The sequence below is a fragment of the Rattus norvegicus genome, chromosome 5, assembly GCF_021556685.1.
Source record: "Rattus norvegicus strain SHRSP/BbbUtx chromosome 5, alternate assembly SHRSP_T2T, whole genome shotgun sequence".
Lineage (NCBI taxonomy): Eukaryota > Metazoa > Chordata > Mammalia > Rodentia > Muridae > Rattus > Rattus norvegicus.
Window position 1 is genome coordinate 153,925,456 of NC_141538.1, and position 7,234 is coordinate 153,932,689.

Consider the following 7,234-nt stretch of genomic DNA (forward strand, 5'->3'; position numbering starts at 1 on the left):
TTGGCTTCTAGATCTGAAAGGTTTGCAGGTTCAGGGTGGAAGTCAGATCATCTAAGGAGGGGTAAAGACTCTGAACTCTTCCCACTGTCATCTATGAGGCCCCGCGAAGCAGGGCTGCTGGAACTGAAGGCAGAAATTCTACAACACTTTGGACGTTCCAAATGTCTGCCACCCGGGGCCAAACTCAGGGCAACTTTTGGATCCAGCAAATTCTGTGAAAAGGCATCTTTCCCAGGAGCTGGTGAGACCTGAACCGAGAGCCAGGTGGGATCCAGCCTGAGCCAGTTCTGTGTCAGGATCGAAGCTCAGGAGTGGTTCCTCTGTTCTGCCTGGTCTTCTTTTGTAGCTTCTGTCCCACCTGACCAGCTGTCACCAATACCCAGGCAGGGAACAGAGTAGTGACCCCAGGGGCAGTGTGACCACGGAGTCAGACAGGCCAGGTTCTGAATGGGACTGAGTCTGAGTCTTGTGCCTTCCAGCTGCATCAACTTATGGGACACTCAGAAGGAAGTTTCCACATCTGTAGAAGGGAAAGAATAAAGGGGAGAAAAGAAGAGTGGGGAAGGGAGAAAGGAAGGGGATCAAGAAAAAGGGAAGGAGAAGAGTGTACAGGAGGAGGGGGGAGGGGGGAGGAGGAGGGGAGAGAGCGCAGTATAGAAAACATGATTCCTACATCATGACAAGGGCCATGAGATGAATTGGAAAGAGAAGGAAATGAACAAGAATAGCTTCAGACAGAACTGAACAGAGCTGTCTGGTTTCGCCCTCTCTGAGGAGAACCAAGATTGTTCTCTTAGGAACTTTGGAAGCCACACTCCTCCCATTGACTACGCCATCCCCAAAGCTTCCTGCCCTCTCCTCCTGTCTTAGTCAGGGTTTCTATTCCTGCACAAACATCATGACCAAGAAGCAAGTTGGGGAGGAAAGAGTTTATTCAGCTCACACTTCCACATCGCTGTTCATCACCAAAGGAAGTCGGGACAGGAACTCAAGCAGGTCGGGAAGCAGGAGCTGATGCAGAGGCCATGGAGGGACGTTTCTTACTGGCTTGCTTCCCCTGGCTTGCTCAGCTTGCTCTCTTATAGAACCCAAGACCCCCAGCCCAGGGATGGCACCACAGACAATGGGCTGGGTCCTCCCCCCTTGGTCACTAGTTGACAAAATGCCTTACAGCTGGGTGTCATGGAGGCCTTACCTCAAGGGAGGCTCCTTTCTCTGTAATGACTCCAGCTTGTGTCAAGTTGACACACAAAACCAGCCAGTACACCACCCTAGCAGCATGTGCTTCTGCTGGGCTAGCTCCACAGTCAGACTCAGGAAATAAAACATTTTACTTCAGAAACCTCTCCACCTTAAGGGTTTTAGGTCTACACAGCTACAATTAATTTTAGAATAAGAGTGACCTTTCTTGTTGGAAAGCAGGACCTGTTACTTTGTATACAGATTTAATTTTTTTTAATTAAAATTTAAAAACAGATTAAGAGAGCAGATGCTTTTGAAGGAAAATGCTGAGTGGGGTGCTGATGCAGGCCAACAAGGCAAGTGAAAGTGTCTGTCTGAGTGACAGTGTAAGTTTAGGGCTAACCTGGGCTACTTAATGAACCATGACCTCCAGGGGGCCTGGAGGTACAGCTCGGTGTCAGTGTGCTTGCCTATAGTATGCCTTAGGCTTTTGATTCAATCCTCAGCAAGGTCAAATAAATTTTTTTAAAAGATCCTGTTGGGGCTGGAGAGATGGCTCAGGGGTTAAGAACACTGGGTGCTTTCATAGAGGACTTGGGTTTATTCACTTGGCGGCTCACAACCATCTGTAACTCCAGTTTCCAGGGGGACCTGATACCTCCTTCTGGAGTCTGTAGGTGCTATAGGCATGTGGTACTGAGTCATATACACAAACAGAGCACATACACATAATTCGAGTCCAAGTGGATCAAAGACCTCCACATAAAACCAGATACACTGAACCTGGTTGGAAAAAAAAAAAAAAAGGAAGTGGGGAAAAGCCTGGAATACACTGGCCAGGAGACAACTTCCTGGAGAGAACACCACTACCTCAGGCACCAAGATCAACAATTAATAAGTCGGCCTGAGGGGCTGGAGAGATGGCTCAGAGGTTAAGAGCACTGACTCCTCTTCCAGAGGTCCTGAGTTCAATTCCCAACAACCACATGGTGACTCACAGCCATCTGTAATGGGATCTGGTGCCCTCTTCTGGTGCATCTCAAAACAGCTGCACTGTACTCATATAAATAAAAATTAATAAAAAAAATAATAAGTCAGCCTGAAGAGAGATTTTAACCCAGCAACACGGTTGCCGTGGCCGTGGAATACCGACCTTCAGTGCACACCTTTAATCCCAAACAAGGAAAGTAAAGTTAGCTCGAAGAAGGAAGCACGACATGTTCGAAAGTCACATCTAATTGAGAGGCAGACAAAGTGACAAATCAGAGAAAGATTGGACAAGATACGATGCGCCCAATTCTCAGGAGAACGGAGGGAAAGAAGAGGCTACCTAAGAGAGAACAGCTCCGGGAGAGAGAAAGGAGAGAGGGCAGTTTTACAGGGACAGTTGTATAGGGAGAACCCGCAGAGAGAGCATGAGCTAGACACAGGTGAAGACAGAACTTAACTAGAGAATGAGAAGGAGCCAGAAGATGAGGACATATGGCCAAAATTAGTATGAGGCCAAGCAGAGCAATTCAGTCAGAAGCCAGTTTGAATCAGTCAGTGTGGGAGAGGAGTTTTGAGTCAGGAGAGCTGAGTTCACCAACCGCAGTTCAGGAAGAGTTAGACGGGGTGAGCTTATTCAGCAGCGAATCTCAGAGGTTGATGACAATGTAGGTCTAGATAAGATTGCAGAGAGTCTAAAAGCTTCCAGGAGTAGGCCGAGGATAACTGCTGGAGGCAGTAAGCCTCCGAGACAACAGTTACATCAGACAAACAAAATACATTTTTATAAGGGACCTCACGAAACCAAAAAGCTTCTGTGAGGCAAGGCACACTGTCAATAGGACAAAATGGCAGCCCATAGAATGGGAAGAGGTTTTCATCAACTCCACATCGAACAGAGGACTAGTATCTAAAATACATAAAGAACTCAAAAAGCTAGACACTGACAAACCTATTAAAAAATGGGACACGGATCTAATCAGAGAATTCTCAACACAGGACTGTCTAATGGCCAAGAAACACTTAAAGAGATGTACAGCATCCTTAACCATTAGAGAAATTCAAGTCAAAATGATTCTGAGGTCCTCCTTATACCTGTCGGAATGGCTAAGATAAAAAACACACACACACACACACACACACAAGTGACAGCTCACGCTGACGGGGATGTGGAGGAAGGGGACACTCCTCCACTGCCGGTGGGAGTGCAAATGTTTACAGCCACTTTAGAAATCAATATGGCAGCTTCTCAGGAAATTAGGAATTGATCTACCTCAAGATCCAGTTATATCACTCCTGGGCAAACACCCAAAGGATGCTCCGTCCTACCACAAGGACACTTACTCAACTATGATCGTAACAGCTTTATTCATAATAGCCAGAAACTGGAAACGACCTAACTGGTCCTCAACAGAAGGATGGATGAAGAAAATGCGGTGCGTTTACACAATGGAACCTTACCCAGCTGTTTTTACAAAATGACGTCATGAAATTTGCAGGCAAACGGATGGAACAAGGAAAAAAAGATCATCCTGAGCGAGGTAGCCCAAACCCAGAAAGATAAACGTGATAGGCACTCACTTATGGACATTAGCTGTAAAGGGTGATCGTGCTTCCAACCACAGACCCAGATGTTGCGGTGAAAATTACAAAGGGGCGTGGCCGATTCCCACGCGTACCCTTGCGGTTGCGCCCTCCCTAGTTCCGGCTCCGGCGGACCATGGGAACTAGAGCTAATTTATCTCAGCGGCTCCACGCTGCCCCCAAGTACTCGCTGACCCAGGTGCGTCGCTGCCACGCCAGTTTCGTACAGAGACCTATCTTTCCGCTCTCTTACTGTGGACTCTGCTCACATTCCCAACATCCACGCCCTGGACCCAGTGGCTGTCTCCTCCCTACTGCTGCTCTGTTTACAATATCCACCCCCTAATAGTTATGGTATAAACTCCCAGCAACCCGTTAAAATCAAGACTCAACAAACTGTAGCCCAACAATCAGATTTATGTGTTAAATTCTCAATCCACAATACCTCCACACGATAAACTTAAAACCAATTGATAAGGATATAAACTGCCCACCTAGATAAGATAAATTTGTCTACAGAAATCCATCCCAGCTACCTTGGCCATTCAAGACCACCCGGGTCTGGGTCATCCTTCTCCGTCTCCATCCTGATTCTCCTTCCTTCCCCTTCTCCCTCGCCTCACAAAAACTTTGTCCCCACCTTATTTTTTACTGTCCAATCATGGCCTTGACCTAACTGGTGCCAGCCCTCAACTGTATATAGACATCAGCCTACACCCAGAGAGGCTAAGTAAAAAGAAGGGCTCAACTGGGACACATGAATCTCCCTGGGAAGGGGAAATAGATTTTCAGGTGGACTGGAGAGTGGGTGGGAATGGGAGGAGAAGGGATGGGAGTGGGGAGGGAGGGAGAGAGAGAGAGAGAGAGAGAGAGAGAGAGAGAGAGAGAGAGAGAGAGAGAGAGAGAGAGAGAGAACTGGGAGAGATGCTGAGATTGGGGGGCCATTGGAGGTGAGGGAGAAACCTAGTGCACTGGAAACTTCCAGGAATCTCCAAGGGTGAGAATTCCTAGTAATAGGGGCTGTGGAGCCAATGGAAGAATTAAGACACCAACCCAATCACAAAAGCTTTGATCTATAATTTACTCTTCCTGCAAGATGTGCTGGGATAAAGGTGTTGAAGAAATTGTGGGATTAACCAACTAATGACTTGTCCAACTTGAGACCCAAGCCACAAGAGGGAGCCCACGCCTGACACTATCTGGAGTCTAGGAACCAGAGACTGGATAGCCCAGAGACCTGGGACAGAAGGGAAAAGTCAAGGAAATGGCTCCTAATGATACTCTGCTATACCTGTAGACTCGGGGTCTGGCGTGATCGCCATCCGAGACGCTCTAGCAACTGGTAGGAGCAGATGCAGATTCACAGCCCAGCATTAGGCAGAGCTCAGGGAATCCTACAGAACGATGGAAGGGAGCACTGTAGGAGACAGAGGGGTGCAGGACCCCAGGAGAACACAGAATCAATAACCATAGGAGCTCACAGAGACCGAGGTGGCGGTCAGGAAGCATGCATGGGTCTGACCTAGGTCCTTTGCACACGTTATATAACTTGGTGTTCTTGGGGAACTCCTAACAGTGGGAGCAGAGGCTATCTCTGACTCTTTTGCCTACTTTGGGGACCCTTATCCAGCCTAATCTTATCACAAGTTGATGTACCATGCTTGGCTGATGTCCCTGGCTGTCCTACTCTTTTCTGAAGGGAAATGGAGGAGGAGTGGATCTGGGGGAGAGGGGAGGTGGGAGAGAGGGAGAGACTGGGCAGAGAGGAGGGAGGAGGAAACTTCGGTGGGGGATGTAACGTATGAGAGAATTGGAAATTAGAAATCAATAAATTAGCATTGCCTTTAGAGTGAAATCGTTAACTAGCGTCTTTAGATTTCTCATCTCTGGGATATTGTTTGAGTTTCTGGGGAAGAGCAAGCAAAAAGCCAAACTTGCTTTTCTGAGAAGCAAGGGAGAGTGGTTTGTAAGTTGAAGACGGCCATGAGCCCCGGCACAGCGCTGTAGGGTGAGGAAGGAATTAGCTGGGCTTCTTGCCTCTATAACTAGCCCTTTGTTTACCTCACCTTTAACCTGTTCATATTAAAGTCATTATTGCGGGGAAAGGGTAAAGAAGGAATCCTCTTTACTTCAAAATAATGGCCATTACTTTAAAGGGAGATGTCTAGATATTTCTATGTTGTCTATGGAGACATAACTTTATCCAGCTTTTGTTTGTTTTCGTTTAATCGAAACACAGTCTTGAGTAGATCAGGCTAGCCTCAACTCCATATAAAGCTGAGAGAGGCAGTGGTCTTCACTTCAAAATAAGAGTCCTGGAGACACAGCACTCATTAGGTCTTCACTCCAGAATAAGAGTCCTGGAGACACAGCACTCATTAGGTCTTCACTCCAGAATAAGAGTCCTGGAGACCCAACCCAGACTGTTTTTATGAACCTGCAAGGTTTCGGAAGTCAGCCTAGAGAAAAGGCAAAGATGTTTGGCACACCAAATGTGACACAAAACGGGTTTTTTATATCCCTAATAGCATTTCTCAGCCCGCTTTAGTTCTCATTGGCTGAATTCTTCAGGGAGTTAACAGTCTTTCTGTTGTCTAGTACTGATTGTCCCCTTCCCAGATTCCTTCTCTAAATGCTACAGGACACAAACCCCTCCTTTTCTGATATGCGAGCTCAGTCAGGTCGGCAGGCTACCTGCAACTTTTCAACCCTAGAACATACTGGGGATGCCTAAGAAAGCAGACACCAGCTGCCGGGCAGAGGAAACAGGGGCCTAGAGCCCCACCTCCCTCCGTCTCTGATGAGCCCTAAACATACCTCATACTGAAAATGGACCATGATGGTTGATTTCTTACCTATCGAAGGTTGACCTTGAACTCCTGGTCCCCCTACCTCTATCTTCCCACTGCTGGAATTGCAGATGTGCATCTTAAAAGGCTAACGATTTTAGGGTGTGTCTTTCTGCTTCTCCATTATAGTTAAATAAAAATCCCAGACGCCCCTTATTGTGCTGGGCCTGAACAGAGCAGAGTACAAACAAACAAACAAACAAACAAACAAACAAACAAACAAACAGATCCAGTCATGTTAAATTTTGGTCCCCAGACAGAAACGCGCTGTCTATTGACCTCCTAGGAAATCAAGAGAAATCTGAGCTAGTGACCTGCCTTCCCAAAGGCCAGCTTTTGTTCTTTTTCTATCTCGTATGCATTCTGCAACAATTCCATATAGATATCAATGTATCTGTGTGGCATCCGCCCAATTCACCATTCCCACTCCCTGCCAGCGAAAGGCAGAAAACGAAGTTCACGACCCTTAATCCTTACACACAAAAGGACACACACACACACACACACACACACACACACCCCACACACCCCACACACTCCACACACACACACACACACACACACACACACACACACACACACACACACACACGTTGTTGTCCTAGCCTTGCCCCGACACTTCCTATAGGAAG